The sequence below is a fragment of the Corythoichthys intestinalis genome, chromosome 21, assembly GCF_030265065.1.
Source record: "Corythoichthys intestinalis isolate RoL2023-P3 chromosome 21, ASM3026506v1, whole genome shotgun sequence".
Classification (NCBI taxonomy): Eukaryota; Metazoa; Chordata; class Actinopteri; order Syngnathiformes; family Syngnathidae; genus Corythoichthys; species Corythoichthys intestinalis.
In genome coordinates this window covers 9143418-9163374 of record NC_080415.1, presented here as the reverse complement: position 1 = coordinate 9163374, position 19957 = coordinate 9143418, and the positions used below count along the sequence as shown (strand labels likewise).

Below are 19957 nucleotides of genomic sequence, written 5' to 3'. Positions count from 1 at the left end.
CTGAAAAAGCCTTGATAGCAATGATTTCACATCCAATTATGTAGCTCTTTGGAAAAAAAAAAAAAAGAAAAAAAAAAAAATATATATATATATATATATAATCGGGGTGGTATCGGTATGGTATCGGCTGATACTGCACAGCCAGGTATCGGTAACGGTATTGGGGCCAAAAAATGGTATCGGTGCAACACTAACCTACTACTAATATATTTAGGCAAAGTTTAGCAAGACATTCTGTGAGTCACATTTCCTTTATTATTTTTTTAAATCAATAATTTCAACAATCTTGCAACTACCCTTTGTGGCGTTCTCTTTTGACTGCCGTGCTCTTGTGAAATACTGCTGCTGTAAAATTAAACTAGCTTCAAGTTGCTTCAATTTCTCGCTACGTATCTTTCCTGTAATCTTGTCGTACATGTCAGCGTGCCTTGTTTGGTAATATCGCCTCACAATGAACTCTTTAAAAACATCGACTGTCTCTTTGCAAATGAGGCAGACACAGTTATTGTGTATTTTAGTGAAGAAATAGTCCAATTTCCACGTATCCTTGAAGCGTCGGCCGTCGCAGTCAACTTTCTTTTTTTGTTGTTGTTGTTGCTATCTTAGAATATTGGGAGTAAAGGGTCACACGGGGTAATGTTGCTTAGAGTGCTGCCGCCTTTTAGTGGGTAAATGAGGAGCAGCATTTCGTGTGTAAGCTAGTAGCAGTACAGCTGACCAATTTATTAAGTCTGTGTGCGGGCCAGACGTTATTGATCTTATGACAGAGGCTGGGGGCCGGATGAAATTTGACCACTGGCCGCTTTTGGACCCCGGGCCGGACTTTGGACATGTCTGACCTAAATCATCTTGCATTTCAATGTAAAAATCGATTTCCCGTGCTCATGCTAACAGAAACGTGATGCGTTCACTCCACAACATGGGAAAGTTCCCTTCTGCGTTGACATAGTTTTCATTTGTCGCCTTACCACTCCAAATGTAAAACTAGCACTTACATACAGTATATGTCATAATTCAATGACATAATCAAATAAGTACTTAGATATGTGATTTTATCAATTTTTCCATAAATGTCACTATTACCACTATCAGTTCCATTGCAAACCACTACAAGCGCTGCCTGTGCTTGGAACTACTCACACCCTACCACGTGACCAGTGTGTGAGTATCGTAAGCCTCTTTCCATGGCCCTGGATACAACATGGCGGCCATCACAAAACAAAGAGATTTTTATGATCAAAATTATTTTTAAATAAATGCGTACATCCCGCAATTTCTATAAATATGAACATAGAACAGTATATTCGTCAAACCTTTTCTTTTATCCCAGACAATGTATTGCCTGGGATAAAAGAAAAGGTTCGACAAATTTATAAGTGTAGGCAAAATGAACTCAATGCAACTATAGAACAGTATAGATTCTTAGTTAAAAGGAAAAAAAAAAAAAAACGGGCAGTTATCGTTCATTTTACGTAAATATTCCAAGTTAAAATTACGCTATTGAGTGGCCATCACAAAACAAAGAGCTTTTTTAGTTGAAAATTCATGTAAATAAATGTGTATATCTGGGAATTTCTATAGGAATGAACATAAAACAGTCTAGATTCTTGGTTAAAGGCAAAAAAAAAAAAAAAAAAAAAGGGCAGTTATCATTCATTTTACGAAAATTTTTCAGGCCAAAGTTAGCAAATTTTTTCCATGCATTTTTTTCACGTTTCAAAGTGCATGCATAGGGGATATTCTATATAATAATTACTTTGAATCCTCGACCAAGTCACTCTTGAGACACTGCCTGCTTGTATGCAGTAAAGCATTCAATGTTTGAAACGAAAAGTATGAGCATGAAGAACATAAACAACTAGTGAGGGCCACCACATCAACAATAGCGAATGCCCTGAGAGCATCATACCACGTGGCGAACCGTACTGCTAAATCCAAGAATCCTTTCACGAATGGAGAAGAACTTATTATGCTTGCAACCAAGCATATTTGCCGTCAAGTTTTAGGAGAGGCCGCTGTTTAAAAAGTTTTGATTCAGCGTCTGTTGAGTTACATTTTCCCTGCACTTAACATTTGTTTTTCGTGTTATTTAATATTTACTGTATTTTTCTGCCACACATTGGCCCACATCACACCAGTCCGTGGTGCAAAAACAGAGAGGGAACGCTGCTGTAGACCAGCGCTTAATGTGTAAATCATAAGATGCCAGAACAGTACATATGCACAAGTACATATGACAGCGCAGGGATGACAGGACGGGCACAGGTCACGGAACATACGCGGAAAATGGTGCTGAAAATAACACGCAAATGCCCACTTGCCGTGCTGTGGGACTTACAAGCCTCAATTTCAGATAATATCCGTGGTATAAATGGTATGACAATAATTTACAATTATTAAGGCTATACTTTGCACAGCATGGGCAATTGCCAACATAACCACAGGTGGGCACTTACAGTAATGTACAGTCTAACTTGTAAAACATAAAAAAAAAATTCTGAAGTTACAATAAAACCACAAACCCATTCTTTTGCGAGTTTCATCCCCCCTGTCTTCTCTGGCCCCATAGTTCCCACCGCCTCCTTACAAATTGTGCAGCCCAAACCCGAATTTCCCATCAGGGTACTGGCCTGTTGCTCCGGCTGTTGGTGGTCCACCTGGCTGACTGCTGGCGCTGTAGCTGGACCCCACTCGGGGTAGCGCTGAACCTGATCAGCTGCCGCCACGGTAGTAGCCTCCTGCCCCGGCTTGGCTGGCTGTCCATGAACCTGGCTAGCGTCTGTGGCGCTAGCCTCCTGCTGCACCCGGTCCTGCCTGTTAGCATGATTGCTGCAGCTGCCCTCATCGCCGGTTGTTGCCTTCCTGACTCGTTTTGAAAAAAAGACAGTAAATGCAACTGTCTTTTTGGCATGTTGAATTACCGTTTGATCCTGGCTGCTTGCTCCTAGATGCCGCAAATTTTCAAAAAGTTTTTATTTATTTATTTATTTATTTTTTCTGGGGCGTGATTTGTTGGTCCAGTTTTTCAGTGCATCAACAAAACTCAGATTCTTACAAACGACGTTATTATTTATTTATTTATTTATTGGAATTTTATTGTCATCATCATCAGTATCATTGACAATCATTGACATCTACAAAATGTGATATGAATTGCCCGAAGAAACCGAAGAAGACGACAAAGGCAGACGAGATAAAGCACATGCTTATCAGTTTCCCATCCCCCATACAACTAAAGACGCACATTCAAGCATGGAACATACAACAAAACTGTAGAATAACACAGTCAACAATCTGGGTTTAGTGACTAAGCCTCCAGTCAAGCAGCTCGATTAATTTTAGGGCTTACAAGGTTATGACTTTGTCATCTCCCTGACATTTTTGCATCTGTTGGCTGTGGAACATTTTGTTGTGGCTATGTGTGTGACATGTTATCACAGCTGGTGTGAGTAGCGACTCAAAATGCTTTTCTTATAAGTCTCTTAAAAGGATACATTGCTGAGGTGTACATGGTGGCAACAATTGGCGCACACAAGGTCACTGTAACAGTTTCATCAGACATGAATGTATGAGAAAATCAAACAACATGCTGTACATATTTTGTCCCAAGATCAATGTGTTCACAACGAAAACATGCTTATTATTCGTTTTATACAGTATCTTTTCCATATACTCAGTAAACTAGACATTTGGAGCATCATGAGCTCGGTAGACACAGCAGATAATTATGTTTTTACAATTGGGGATTAGGAGTTCAATTGTAATACATTACAGGAGATTGTCAATCATAATTGCAACGCCCCCTCCCCCCTTAGATGCCCGATACGTTTATGTCATGTTATATCCGTGCAAATTAAAGTCAGAGCCTTTGTTGTCTTTAGTAGATAATCCTTAATGTGTTCAAGATTCTTGTAAATCCTGCCGTTGATAAGTTTCAGCTACCGTCCACATCCACGAGTTGTTATACTGGTCGGCTGTGTAGTATTTACAGTTATCCAGCTATTGTAGTCAGTTGGTCAAGACTCATAACAGCTCTAATCTTCATATCCTGCGTCTTGACAAGGATCCTGCAATCCGAGACCCAGGTGTTGGTTATTTTACCACCTTTCATGAGTTGACGTGCTTTTCTTGCAATTTCGGCATTTCGGCGAGTTCAGTTGTCATTCAAAAAAATCTTCGACCCTTTCAGGTGGCGGCGCTGGTTAAGCAGGGAAGTCTTGGTCTTGTGGTCTGCCAGCTTCATGAGCACCGTCGCCGGTCTTCTCCCCCCAGATGGGAGCAGAAGGCAGCGACGGATGTCCAGCGGTTCCATGTTTATTCCATACACTTTCAGCTTAGCAATTGCCAGTTGCACCACTGTGTCCCCTGGGCCAGGCGTCAGTTGTAATCCAGAAATGATGAGCTCATTTGCGCGTCGGCACTGGTCGAGATCGTCAGCCAAAATTTCCAGCTTCTTGATGCGAACATCTCTCTCCTCGACTGCCTGCTTGAGTTTCTCGTTTTCAGCGCGAATTAAATGGAGCTCTCTGACGATTTCTTGATTCTGGTTTTGAATCAAGCCAGTCAAGGAGACCTCCAACTTCTGTATGGAGGATTGTATTTCATCCAAGTCTCCAGGTTTCAAATTCTTAGGGGCCATACTGGGAGTCGAGCTTGCTGGCCCTGAGCGCTTATCGGTTAAGATAAGAGAGTGCTTCAGAGTGTGTCTGTACGCGGCGAAGGCTGAGCAGCGAATTTTTTTATAAACAACGTACAATTCTTGGGATTTGTTCTGTAAATGAATTCATCCATATTATTATTTTTATTTTACCATTGATACTGTAATGTCCGTAACTATGCACAGTCCCTTTATGAGACGCTGGGACTGGAGGGCTGTGAGGTAGTAGGAAGCGAGGGGGAAACGGGCGAGAAGCAAAAGTTAGCGGTCGAATGTGGTGGCAGTCCGGTATTATTTTGTTTATTGTTTTCTTATTGTTGCCACAATAGAGTGGAGAAAGCCATCAACGATTCCTCTTTCTTTCCCCCCATTTGGGGCTATTACAACACATTTTTTAAAAACCTTTTTTATATTATTATTATTATTTTCTATACACGAGAGGGGCCGGATCTGCCCAAATAAGTCCCGGAACACAGGGGTGCCAAAATCAAGAGGTGCTGGATCTTGTTCCGGCAGGATCCAGCACAAATTAACCCCTGCTGTATACTATCTAAGCCACTTGTTTGCACCTCTACATGTACATTGGTCCAGGTAGCATCTTACGCTTTGCTAAGATGTGCTGGACTGTCACTGGAGCATCTTTGCACAGCCTGCACCTCGGGTCAGAACCGCTCTGCTAAATCTTGGCCTCTATGGACCTTGTATTTAGGGCCTGTTCTTGTAGTGCCATGATTTGTGCCTCTGGGCTGTATGTCAATCCAGTGTACTCTCGCCACTGGTAGGATTTTTTTTTTTTTTTTATGTCAGCCACTTCTTTAATTTGCCAGTGGTACATTCCATGTAGGGGCTTGTCCCTTAAGGTTGTTTGAGCAATGCATTTTTGCATTTGGCGGAAAACACAGACAAGGCTATAAAAGCAGTTTCTGTTCTTGCACCCCTCTTTAAAATAAACTGCTGTATTTTAAGCCAAAAGAACTGTTCTGTTTGATAGAACAATATGTCTATATGCTGCCGTAGCAGATTCATGGTGCATTAAGCCCCCGAACAATTTTTAATTTGTCCGTTTTACCCTGGAAACCTCCGTTTACAGACATCGCGCAACCGCTTTGGTTTCAACCTAGCCATAAAAAGAAGGGAAGTAATCATATTTATTATTCAAAATGTCAGTCATTTTTAGCTTAGAATCATTAATTGATATCAAATATTTTGTTTAAAAAAATATATATATTCACTGGCATATTTTAAACTTTTAAACAAATCACGTCATAATTAAAAAACTGGCGTCTGTATAAGCCACAGATATCTACCTCATAACTATCGCTTGACTGTATTTTTCTTGTTACTGTTGCATTTTCCCCAACATTTTAGATGATAAATAATCGATCCAAACTAAGAAAAATTGAAAAAAAAAAAATAAAATGTCTGCGATTTCTGCATTGCGACGCTTGTTATATTACAATGTTTCACCAATAAAATCCCCCCAAAATCCGGCTGTAGCCACTCAGATTTGTGTCTTGACACTCGGTGAGACATGCTACGTGGAGTTTTTGGATCGAAACAAGGTAAGTACGCGATAATATCTCGTTAAAATCATGGCGTCTTTAATCATGCTCTCACGTGCTCTCACCTCCAGTTAGGGTTTTGCTGTTTAAAAAACCTTTTTTTTTTCTTTCTTTTTTTTTTTAAATGCCCTCCTGTTCAAACATTTTCTTCCCCCAGAAAAAGATTTTAAGTTTTCCAATGATGTATCACACACGCATATAAGACAATTTTGAAATCTGGCCAAATTGGGGGTCTCAGAGCGGAACTCCAAGTCACCTGAGTGTTTTCCGCCATATGAATTTACAGTAAAGGCCATTCTGAATGATTGAATGTCAGTAGAGGCTAAAATATTATTTTAACCATAGTAAAACCACATCACAAAACTGTCAGTCAATTCACAAACAGAGATATTTAATATCAATCTAAAAATATAGCAACACAAACAATAAAAATCTTACGTGCAAGTGCGGTCTGAATCCAACTAAGAATACAGCAAGCTCATCAGTAACAAGTGTGAGCCCACAGGTTACGCGATGTCATCACCTAAGTTGACACACATGACATGAATCTCTGTGTGGTCTCGGCTTCTCGTGGGTTAAGTATGTGACTGAGGTTTTAGAGGAAAAAAAAGTTTGGAAATGTGTTATGGTTAAAAACCACTGTGATGTATCCTCTGTCATGTCTGTGCTGACCACTGATTGTTATGCAGCGGAGGGTATAAAACTGCTGAAGAGTGGTTAACATATGATTGATGGTAGCAACTTGTTAAGTAGCTCCTGACGACTTCACATCTCTAACGGCTGTAAAACCCATATGGGAATGTTATTTTGCAGGAAACGCCCTGTTATTGTGTCCATTTGCCAATTTCCGCCTCATCTTGCACCTACATTGAATAACAGATATTGCACAATTCGTGTCCCCTTTGACTTGAATGGATAAAATACAGTATATGACGCAATTGATGAATTTTATCATGTTTGGATTTTAATGTCAAAGCACTGCTCAGCAGGGTTTTTGCCCAATGAAATTTGATCTGGCTGTTCTGGTATCGAACACATTTATTTACAGAAGGCAGCCCCGATTCATCAACAATTTCTGGATTTGGGGTGGATATGGCTCATTGTACCCTTGACATGTTTGGGTAAAACTGCAGATATTAATGTGTGGCTTTGTCAGTCAAGCGGGTAGTTTGAGGATCAAAATGCGCCCCAGTGGACTGTGAGGTGTATGTTACATACACTCCTCGGTTTCTGTGTAGGTAGGCTCCTGACCCATTAATGGACCTTTTGCTGCATGCAAGGACGTAGCAAGGTGCTGCGGGTTTAAAACGTACACGTATGGCCCCTCACTCACATGAAATGTCTTGTTTTTAACCAATTCTATGTGGAAAGAGGTTTTGGATTCAGGTGCCTGAATTCTGATTTGGCCCCTGAAGGCACTTATAGTAGTATTGTCTATTGCTTTTATTTTTAAAGAGGAAATATGTCGCATTTCAAAAATCACATAATTTTTTTTTTCCTATTATTATATAATGTATGTAGAAATAACCTGTCAACCTCCGTTAAATATTTTCCGTCTTTACTGAAAAAAAAAAAAAATGATTTTACAGTAAGTAAAAGTATTGGTACCCCTGCAATTCTGTCAAATAATGCTTAAATTCTCCTAGAAAGTGATTGCAATTATAAATGCTTTAGTAGTAATATCTTCATTTACTTTGCTTGCAATGAAAAAACACAAAAGAGAATGAAGGAAAATCATTATCATTTTGAATAAAACTGAATAAAATGGGCCGGACAAAAGTATTGGCACCCTCAGCCTAATCCTTGGTTGCACAACTTTTAGACAAAATAACTGCGAGCAACCACTTCCGGTATCCATCAATGAGTTTCTTATAATGCTCTCCTGGAATTTAGACTATTCTTATTTGGCTAACTGTCAGTCTCCAAACTGCCATTTTCAGATCTCTCCACAGGTGTTCTATGGGATTCAGGTCTGGACTCTTTGCTGGCCACTTTAGAAGACTCCAGTGCTTTCTCTCATACCATATTCTATGCTTTTTGTGTGTGTTTTGGGTCATTGCCCTGCTGGAAGAGCCATGCCCTCTGAGGGAGACCCAGCATTCTCACAGTGGGCCCTATATTATGCTGCAAAATTTGTTGGTAGTCTTCAGACGTCATAATACCATGCACACAGTCAAGCAGTCCAGTGCCAGAGGCACCAAAGCAACCCCAAAACATCAGGGAACATCCGCCATGTTTGACTGTGAGGACTGTGTCCTTTCTTTGAAGGCATCGTTTTTCCCCCCTGTGAACTCTATGTTGATGCCTTTTCCCAAAAAACTCTACTTTTGTCTCATCTGACCAGATAACATTCTTCCAAAACATTTTTGGCTTTCTCAGGTAAGTTTTGCCAAACTCCAGCCTGGCTTTTTATGTCTCTGGGTCAGAAGTAGGGTCTTCCTGGGTATCCTACCATAGAGTCCCTTTTTATTCAAACGCCGACAGATAGTACGGGTTGACACTTTTCTACCCTCGGACTGCAAGACAGCTTGAACTTCTTTGGATGTTAGTCGAGGTTCTTTATCCACCATCCACACAATCTTTCGTTGGAATAGCTTGTCAATTTTTTCCCCCCGTCCAGATCTAGGGAGGTTAGCCACAGTGCCATGGGCTTTTTACTTATTGATGACACTGCGTACGGTAGACACAGGAAATTTCTGGATGGACTTGTAGCCTTGAGATTGCCAATGCTTCCTCACAATTTTGCTTCTTAAGTCCTCGGACAGTTCTTTGGTCTTCTTTCTTTTCTCCATGCTCAATGTGGTACACACAAAGACAGAGGTTGAGTCAACTTTAATTCATTTTAACTGGCTGCAAGTGTGATTTAGTTATTGCCGCCACCTGATATGTGCCACAGGGAAGTAACAGGTGCTGTTAATTTCACAAATTACAGAATGATCACATGATTTTTCAAAGAGTACCAATACTGGCCAATTTTTGGAGTTTTGTGTAAAATGATAATGATGAGGGCTGTCAAACGATTAAAATTTTTAATCGAGTTAATTACAGCTTAAAAATTAATTGATCGTAAATAATCGCAATTAAAACATCTATAAAATATGCCATATTTTTCTGTAACTTATTGTTGGAATGGAAAGATAAGACACAAGACTGATATATACATTCAACATATGGTACATAAGTACTGTATTTGTTTATTATAACAATAAATCAACAAGATGGCATTAACATTATTAACATTCTGTTAAAGCGATCCATGGATAGAAAGAATTTTAGTTCTTAAAAGATAAATGTTTGTGCAAGTTATAGAAATCTTATATCAAAACCCCTCTTAATGTTTTCGTTTTAATAAATTTGTAAAATTTTCAATCAAAAACTAAACTAGTAGCTCGCCATTGTTGATGTCAATATTTACACAATGCTCATGTGGTGCTGAAACCCATAAAATCAGTCGCACCCAAGCGCCAGCAGAGGGCGAAAAAACACCAAAAAACACAAGTAACAAGTGGACATTACACTGTGCTGTCATTTTAATCTGTTTGAGCAGGGCATGTGCATTAACCCTTGTGCGATGTTATTGTTTTTACCCCTCTCGCGTTATTTTACATAATATGTAAGGCTACTTTGAGGTGTGATAACTAGGTCATTTTTGAATATTTTTTTTTCTTTCAGCAACTCAAAATGTTCATTGGGCTCATAGCTATCCATACATATGTAGTTTTTATTTATTTATCCCCCTCCCCGCTTAGGACAACACAAGCCCATAGAAGGACTTTGGAGAAAACTGTGCTGTGTATATATAAATAAAATAATAATAATAATACTTCATTTGACATAATTAGAGCTTTGAATGAGGCAATAAGTTATAACAACAAAATTTTCTATGCATGACAATTTTTTTTTGACAATGACAGTTTTTACTGAAAACGCCCCTCTCGCGTTGTTTTACATAATATGTAAGGCTACTTTGAGGTGTGATAAATAAGTCATTTTTGAATATCTTTTTTCTTTCAACAACTCAAAATGTTCATTAGCGTCTCAGCTATCCATACATATGTAGTTTTTTATTCATTTATTAACCCCCCTCTGCCCCATGACGTTCATCACGTCATCGGGGGACAAAAAAACAAATCAAAGGCAGTGATGGGGCTGCTGCAAATATTATTCATAACAAGGTACATAGCGACACCTTGAGGCATTTTTGCAGTACATCATACAAACACATCACAATCATCGTGTTCGAAGGAAGGATGTTATGAATAATGCTTGCAGCAGCCCCATCACTGCCTTTGATTTGTTTTTTCCCGATGACGTGATGGGGTTTTAACCCATGTGAGGTTGCTATATGCAACAAGCACACAAAGACTATGTTGGAACTGTTAAAAAAAAAAAAAAGTTAGTAGTTGTAATTATTGTTGTTGTTGTTCGTTGAAAGTTAGTAGTTGCAGTAGTTAGTTATTATTTGTTATTATTTGTTATTGTTTGTTAGTTGTTCCATTGACATAAATTCTGTTCATCGCTTTCTCCGCTGTGAATCTTCGCTCCATCCTGCCTGAGTCAGTTGGGACAATGTTCCCACGGTCGACTCTTTTATATACTTGACTGAAAAGTTCACGAGCCAATAAGTTTAAAACAAAATTCGAACGCTGGACCGATAACATTTGAGATTCAAGGAAGTACTTTTTTTCCTGTCCCTTTTTTTGGGCTTTGATCTCTGCCTTTCCAACATGTTCACCTTTGATGTTAGAAACGGCGGCTGGTGTTTTGACCAATGAAATTGCAGGGTTTCAAACAAAACTTGCAACTTGAGTGTGCACACACTCACACAACCCCACGATTTCAAATGACACTAAACTTCCGTCAATATACTTATGCAGTTCAATCTTCCTGCAAGTAGCGCGCGTGCAGGATCGTGCGTGCACGTGCACGTACGAGCGTGCACGAGCATGCACGACCATTCATGGTCATGTGTGACCAAGCAGTACTGCAGCAAGCAGTCGCGGAGAGAAAGAAGAGCACCAATGTTTGCGTTGGATTGCAAGGAAAATCACTAATTGGTCTATGGCTCCACCTGTTGGTTTAGTGGTCCAAACACACTCAAAGCACGACACGCACATTATTTGACCGCCTTTGAATAGATTCATGCAAAAATCACGGAAATTGCAATGAATTACATCAGGTTTACAATATATCAAAAATTATGTATTATAATGGTAGTCAATGGTTACATATTATGTAATTTGAACTCATACGTACTCAATTTCTCTAGCCACTTAATGCAACAGTTTAGAAATGACGGCACTGTTTCATTTTGAACGTCTGCCCTTTTTAGCAATCCGGGGGAATTTTCAGATCCCTAGTGTTTTTATTTCTATGCTTACTCTTTGATGTAAAAGAAGAAAGCATCAGAAACATTACAAAATATGTAAATTCCGCACGAGGGTTAAATGCGTTAAATATTTTAGCGTGAATAGTTAAACAAATTAATTACCACCCGTTAACGCAATAATTTTGACAGCCCTAATAATGATTTAGTTTTTTTTCATTCTCTTTTGTGTTTTTTCATTGCAAAACAAAAATAAATGAAGATATTATTACCAAAGCATTTGTAATTGCAATCATTTTCTGGGAGAATTTGAGCATTATCTGACAGAATTACAGGGGGGCCAATACTTTTGGCCAGCACTGTACTTGCCCACGCCGCAGGAGTTCCGAAGACACTCGGCCAAATAAACAGCGCAGCTAAACATTGTTTGCTAACAGCTGTTCGTATTTATGCAACAGAACATACAATCACTACAGACAGCGGTTTGTCAGACAACTCGTTTTTCTTCAGCGATTCAGACATTGAATTAAGTGAAAATGTTTTCGTGGAAGCTGGTTTTGAGGACGATTTATGTGCTTGAAGACCGTGGAACTCTTCCCAACATTGCTGCACCACACATGTATGAGCCGGAGACAGAATCTTCAGCAGACGACACGATCGTTGATGGTGAAGTTGAGCATATCTACATTCTGGAAATTTGTTCTCATCTCTTAAAAACTTTCAACCTCTTTCGGAGACCCTGATTATTTGATTCATGCATGTTAAAGGAGGGAAAACAGGCTGGATTGAGGCTCACAAGGACTAGACTTGGCCACCCTTGGAAAAATACATTGCAAAAAACAAAAATTTAAAAACAATTAAAAAAAACAACAACTTGGGTCTCAGGAGCTTAATTCAATTTCAATTCAATTTTATTTGTATAGCCCTAAATCACAACAGATGTCTCAAGGGGCTTTGCAGAGGCAATATGATACACAATTAGAAATGAAGCAACAAAGATGAATAGATACATTTCAAGTCCTGGGTATCCCCTATCCTTAAGACCCTCCATGCCGGCAAGGAAAAACTCCAAAAACTCCAGAGTCAATTGGGAGAAAAATGAGAAACCTCGGGGAGTACCACAGTCAGGAGAGATCCACTCCCAGGACGGATAGACAGGAACCCCAGAACTGCTAAGGGGAATTAGCAGGCGAAGTTACAGTCCGTAAAAATGCAGTGGAGTAAAGGAGCAAGAAGAGGTCCATCTAGCCAGATGAGACGGGGGTAGCAGCGAGGACGTCTATCCAGCCAGGGGTCCGGATAGTCAGGAGCTTAACATTCAAGATATGTAAATGTTCGATATTTAGTATCGTATATGATCCTTTATAATATAATTTATAATATTTGTACATCATGGCATTGAGAAATAAGGACTATGCTATTCTATGATCAGGGAGTTTCTTATGAGAGAATACCATGAATGCAAACCATTAATCCAATGTGCTTTAAGCCAGCCACAGAGTCGGATGGAAGGGGAGATCTTGCATAACACCAAAAGGCCAAACATCTATGTTAAAATAAACCAGGGGTCAGCAACCCGTGGCTCTGGAGCCACATGCAGCTCTTTGAACCTCCTGATTCGGCTCAGTTTTATACTAAATAAATGAAAAATAAATGAATATTTGCTTAAAATTTATTGTAGGACTTGCGAGATTTAACGAAGGAGTTTAACTTCCCTTAAATAGGCAGATCAAGTCAGGATTACTGTTTTGTGTCTTAACAGGAGACTCAAGCAAGTCATTAATTCACAAGCTCAAACAAACAAGTCTTTACTCTATTCACGGGTGCAAAGACTTTATGATATACCAAATGGTTTTAGGAGGCTAAAATATTTTGTTATGTCAAAATATGTACACTTACATACACAATCGACCTGACGCAATCAGTTTAAACGTCAATATGTGCTTGCGCCTCCCGGCGATGGCTATCTTGCCAAAACTGGGGCGAAATGGCTCTATGAGTCTTAAAGGTTGCTGACCTCTGATATAGACAACATTTCACATGATATTCAAAAGTGAAAAAATATAGTGATATAGAAACAAGACATCCACGATATACATTGATTTTTTTGTACAAAGCACACATTCATATTTGCAAAACATACAGAGACATACATGATATTTACAAAACAGAAACATTGATATTGACAAAATATGGAGCAACATCTACATCGGTTCATGAGAACAACCAACTTTCATGACTGTTGCAAGTTTTAGAAAGAATCTTCAAACATGGAAGTGGCTCAAATGTGGCACATTTGACATGGATTTGTAATAGTAAAATCTTACTTTATCTGAAACACATATTTTGTGGCAGAAAGCTCAACGAGGGATGCACACAAGTCGACAGACTTTCTACATCTGGCTCCCGCTCGAGACATAATCTCCAGAAATTGCCGAGATTACCCGATTGCGACATTTGAATTTTCAATTGTAACCTACGACCCATGAGACTGATAAATAAATGCCAATAAAACACTATGCCACTGTTTTATTTCAAAACAGGTTTGGATTATGGAAGATTTCATTGTGTATTTTTAATAACTTGGCGTTATTTTTTCTGTGAATTTCTCCTTTAATTCCATTTGTAAGCAGGATTACTCAAAAAATGATTCAACTGGGTGAAACAGTGTTTTTCTTGTGAGTTTCAAAATGCAATAAAGACCGTCTCTGTATGCCAAGCCAAGCAGTTATTGAAATAATATCAATCATTAAATATTGCCTTTGCTCAATGAGTATATTATTCCTAAAATCCATATGGTATGGGCCAGTGCATATGTTAAAATATGGAATGATAAGGTGATTGATTACTGTTTGAGCACACAGGTCTACGGTAGAAGAGGAACTCATTAATCAGCATCCGAAACCATTTTATTCCTGTGGCAAGGATTTCTAAACAGTTTTAAGGATCAACTATTAAATCTTCATTTGGTCATTCAGGCTTACATGTTTTCATTATCTGGAGAAGAAGAAGAAAAATGATTGGTGGTCGACAGTGTTGTGAATAATAAGTTTCTAACGGCGTTATTTTTTTTTCATTAGCTCATTTGCTCCCAAAAACGTATACATTCTATTTTTAATTGTTTCAGTGTCCCAAAGATGTATTTATACGTCTTTTACGTTTTTTTTTTTCATAAGAGACATCTTTGGGTTCTGATTCAACTGAGCTCCAAAGCACAAAGCTGAAAATCCATTTTAAAGCAATAAAACTGGCCACTGGAGGGCAGTAACGCATTTGGTAAGACCCGCGACCCGATTCAACGGCAACGAACGGCCGAGCCACACGGCGGGGCGTCGGCGGAAGGATGCCAGGTGGCGGACAACCGAGGAGAACAACCGAGAGGACAGCCGGGATGCCAGGCGCTGGTCAACCGAGCAGAACGACCGGGACCAGTGCAGCGGATGATGTCGTTGAGTCCGTGCTGCTCGCCGAGCAGACCCCCCAAAGACTAAAAAAAAAATATCTTTATGAGACAGGCAGCGATGAGGAAAAAGTTAACCCGGCTGTCGCGGCCACAACAGCGTCATCTCAGTTAGGTATGTGTAAATAAATTGTTACTTTGCTATCAAAAGCTCTATTTGTTTTGTTGTTTATGTTATTTTGTAAAAGGAAAACATTATTCAGATGTTTCGGATGTAACTAAAGCAAAAAATAGCTGTGTTAAAGTCAAAGTTATGTTTGAAATTTATGCTTTCACAAAAAGCTTGTAAAATTGCTCAAACTAAGCTATTTTCTAATGCTGATTTTTAAAGAATGAAAAAAGATATGAATTTACTTTTTTTCCTGCTGAAAGAAGAGAGTCTAATCTTTCTTTTGGTGGTTCCATGTTTATATAGCAATTGAACAGAATTTTCTGTCGGCCTTGCAAAATCTGTCAAATCCAGTAAAATGGCCGGGAGCGAAGGGCCTTGCTCCAGTGAAAATGGCTGGGAGTGAATGAGTTACTGATTAATCTAATTAATGATTTCTCCCATCTTTGCAACGCTGCTACTGTCACTGAGGATGTGAAGGGGCACGTTACTAAAATTTGGTTGAATGAAGTGTTGTCTGATTTCGTCACAGCTGCCTGGGAGAGAGCAGAGCGGGAGGAGGGAAGATGGTGATGACGCAGTTGCAAACGCGATGATGATTAGCTAGGTAGTTATAAGCAGTAGCATAGCCTTCGCGTTCTTGTTAGCATTAGCATTTAGCATCTTAAACTCTCAATTTTTCTTCTCAAGTCCTCAGACAGTTCTTCGGTCTTTTTTCCTTTCTCCACTGTCAATGTGGTACACACAAGGACACAGGACAGAGTTTGAGTCAACTTTAATCCATTTTAACTAGCTGCACGTGTGATTTAAGTTACCGCCACCACCTGTTATGTGCCAAAGGTAAGAGCAGGTGCTGTTAATTACACAAATTAGAGAATCATCACATGATTTTTCTAAAGGGGTGCCAATATTTATGTCCGGCCCATTTTTGGAGTTTTGTGTAAAATGATAATGATTTAATTTTGTTTTCGATTCTCTTTTTTGTTTTTTCATTGCAAGCAAAAGAAATGAAGATATTACTACCAAAGCATATGTAATTGCAAAGATCTGGGAGAAATTGAGTATTATCTGACAGAATTGCAGGGGTGTCAATACTTTTGGCCAGCCCTGTAAGTAAAATGGAGTTAATGGAGTTAGTCACAAAATTAGCCAGATGACACTTAATGACATCTGTCATAAGCATTCATTAATGCCCATGACAGTGTCATGTCATAATTATGACCAGGGCCTGCCCAGGCCATTAGGGGGCCCTAAGCAAAATAATGCCAAGGGGTCCATATTTTTGACCCACCATTTCAAATGCATATTATGCCAATTTTTCGTTTTACTACAATCAACAGAAGCCGTGCATTTGCCGTTGCCGACAGGTGACAACTTGCCCAGCTTTACTTGATTCGCTCCGGGCCTTCGCCCTGTGGCTAATGGCAATTACCAGTACGACATATTGACAAGCTCAGCTGACAACAACTTTCAAGTCGGAGTGTGTTGCACAACAACAAAAACATCAACAACATGCTCTATTAACCTGATACTGTTGTTTCTTTTCTTCTCCGATTTTCTTCTTCTTTGGTTTCTCTGCTCCAGAAGGATAAATTCTCTTCGACCTATTCGTGCATCTACTGTATTTTCCAAGCAAGTTTGAGCACCAATCATCACAAAGCAGGTTCTACGTCATTCCCCTGGTTGCCAGATTGTAATGACAGGAAAATGGATGTGTGCATAGATAAACGGCAATGTGCGCCACATTATTCACAATGCTCTATTAACAACGTATAAAAGGAGGTTGCCAGATTGGTGGCCCCCTAGTGGTCAGGGGCTCTAAGCAGCTGCATTACCTGTGTATAGGCTGGGCTGGCCTTGATTATGACAGTCTTATGACGCCACTGTCAAATAAAATGTTACTTATTAACCCAAATAAATCAACAAATAAGCCACACTGCACTATAAGCTGCAAGAGTCAAAATGAATGAAAAAAGTAGTGGCTTATAGTCCAAAAATTAGGTGAAGTTTTAAAAAAAAAATGTAAAATGTGTGACCTATGTTTATTTTTTTGGAATGAAAAAATCTGTTCAATTCAATCAGTTATAAACATCATTGATGTGAAAGATGTTATAGAATGTATAATGTAATATATTGTAGAACATGAAAAGTAATGTCAGTTAGTAACTAATTACTTTTACAATGAGGTAACTCAGTACTAACTCAATTACTTTTTTGGGTAAAGTAATTTGTAACTGTAACAAATTACTTTTTTAAAGTAAGATTAACAACACTGGTGGTAAAAAATGAGAACAGCCTTGTCAGGCTAGTGGAAGATTTCAATTAGTCATGGAAACAGAGGAGTGGTCCTTGTTACTTCAGCAGTGACAGACTTCACTTGTCCTCCTGACACACATTTGCAGTACTCCTCCTCTTTGCTCCAGCAAAGGACTGTCTCCCCCTGTCCATCCTCATTTCCTCCCACCTCACCATCTTTACTCCCTTTTCCTCTGTAGTTCTAACATCTTCCCGAACCTCCAATTTTAACCCTGCCTTTCCTTCCCCGTTTCGTGTTTTTCCTTCACAGCTCCTCTTTTCGAGCAGTTTCTCCCTTGGTGACAGCTGAGCTTTGACAGCCATTTACGTTCTATTTTTCTCCACCACAGTGAGAGAACACTCGGGCACCGGGGGCCTTGTTCAAACAAATATGAGGCCATGTGGTTCGCCGAGGGTGGCGACACGCCATAACAAACCGCCGGCTCCTGGCCGTCGCAGGCGCACGGTGATTAGGGCCCCCGTTATGGCGAGGAAAGGAAGGGGGTGGACCTTCCATGAGGGTTTCCATGGCAACCAGACAACAACATCACAGCCGGGAGGTGCCGCGTGATGGCAGATGAGAGTTAATGTATTGAACCACCTGGGCCAAAGTGTATGAGATGGAATCATTACAATGGAAATGAGAACGCTAGTTATTCAAGCCAATTGAACAGTATAGAATGAATAAACGAAACATACTATACGTCGTATATTTTATGCATACAGGCTTCAGAGGGAGGTGTGTGTAATCTGAAATGGCTTGAAGTAGAGGATATGAGTCAGGATGTGTCAAGGCTGAGTCATGTCAAATACATTTCACAGGATGAGGACCTTTGTCTTATTTAACACTTTCATGCGCGAATTATGATTCCCCCCCCCCCCCCCCACACTCATAGACTTAATAATGATATTGACGGGTCAGATTCGACCTTTATGTGCGCCACGCCTTCAAGTAGGGGGCCATCCCACAATCCACTTCAGTTATATGCAGCCAGTCGCAGCGACACATGCAGCGATCCAACAACAGATTTATGTTGAAAAAGTACGAATGCTGTACCGCATACAAACAGGACGAATTGTCTCAGGAGTGATTTGTTCGAGGATTCAAGGTAATTATTAGATTTTTCGTACCATGGATGCATTTTTTGTGGAAAAAAAATCAATGGGAGATATTAGCCGCTACAGCATTGGCATTATACTTCGCAATATTTACGTACAATAAATGCTACCTGCACGTTTTTTTTTTTTTTGCTTTTAACCAAGAACCGAGACTCTTTTATGTCCATATCTATAAAGAATTCAGGGATTTAAGCATTCATTCACAAGAATTTTCACTGGAAAAGTTCTGTTTACATATGGCGTCCGCCACATTGACTGACAGACTAGCATTGTACTTCAACATATTTACGTAAAATAGATGCTTTAAATGCACGTTTTTTTGCTTTTAACCAAGAATCAAAACTGGTTTACGTCCATATCTATAAAGAATTCAGGGATTTAAGCATTTATTCACAAGGATTTTCACTGGAAAAGCTCTGTTTACATACGGCGGCCGCCACATTTGCTTACTGACTAGCATCGTACTTTGATATATTTACATAAAATAAATGCAAACTGGATGTTTTTTTTTTTTTTTGCTTTTAACCAAGAATCGAGACTGTTTTACAGTACGTTCATATCTATAAAGAATCCAGGGATTTAAGCATTTTTTCACAACAATTTTCAACGAAAAAAGCTCTTTGTCTGTGATTCCACTCGGTCAGCTTTGATGGCCACGGCAACAATGCAGGCTCCCTATTAATCAGCCCCATACTCAATGAAGTGGATAGTTACTTTTCTCACAGACACCGTATAACTGTTTGCATTAGTCTAACACATTCATTATAGTAAAACATTTAACCATAGTTTAAAGATACAAGCTCCATGCCCTTTGACACAGTAAAGTGGACCAGCTTATCAGCCCTCGCCTGATAAGCAAAGGAAAATATGTCAGCATCTCTTCGGTGGGGTCAGGACACCCTCACCCTACCAAGGCAACAAGTTGATAGCTCGGCGCCTTAGACGTCAAGGCATGTCGAACCCCCACCTCAGTAGCCGTGGTAACCACGAACCAGCCATCAAAGTTGACACACGAACTTGACCACCAAAACAAGCCACAGAAGGATTATCCAAAGACAACACCCAGGCACGCCTTCCGTCCGGCCCACTCCACCGCAGCTTTCAAAAGACTGAACATTTAGCTAACGACTGTCACTTCTCGGGAACATTCCGATGTATCCGTTGTTTTGCGAATCCTGCGTTGCTTCTTCGTTGTCTGTTTTGCCTTGCTTTTTAATCACTGTCGACGAATAAATTGTCAACCTGTTTTCGGTGAGCCTTCTTTAAACCGTTCAAAATGGAGTCAGTACAGAGGGTTAATGCTGGAGTGGACGCGCTGAGTTTTGCTTTCCGGCCGACTTGCTTGCGCAGCGGGAAGCCTACTGGTTCGGCTGTCACTGTTCTGGCCCTTGGCTGGGAAGCCGAATTCCTTCAACCGTCCATATCATTA

The 19957-nt window shown here is 39.8% G+C and overlaps 1 long non-coding RNA gene across 1 annotated transcript in view; it reads left to right on the top strand.

Annotated features, from left to right (window-relative positions):
* LOC130909706 (uncharacterized) overlaps window positions 1-19957 on the top strand; it is a 28244-nt gene that overhangs the window by 1062 nt on the left and 7225 nt on the right. The window lies entirely within an intron of this gene.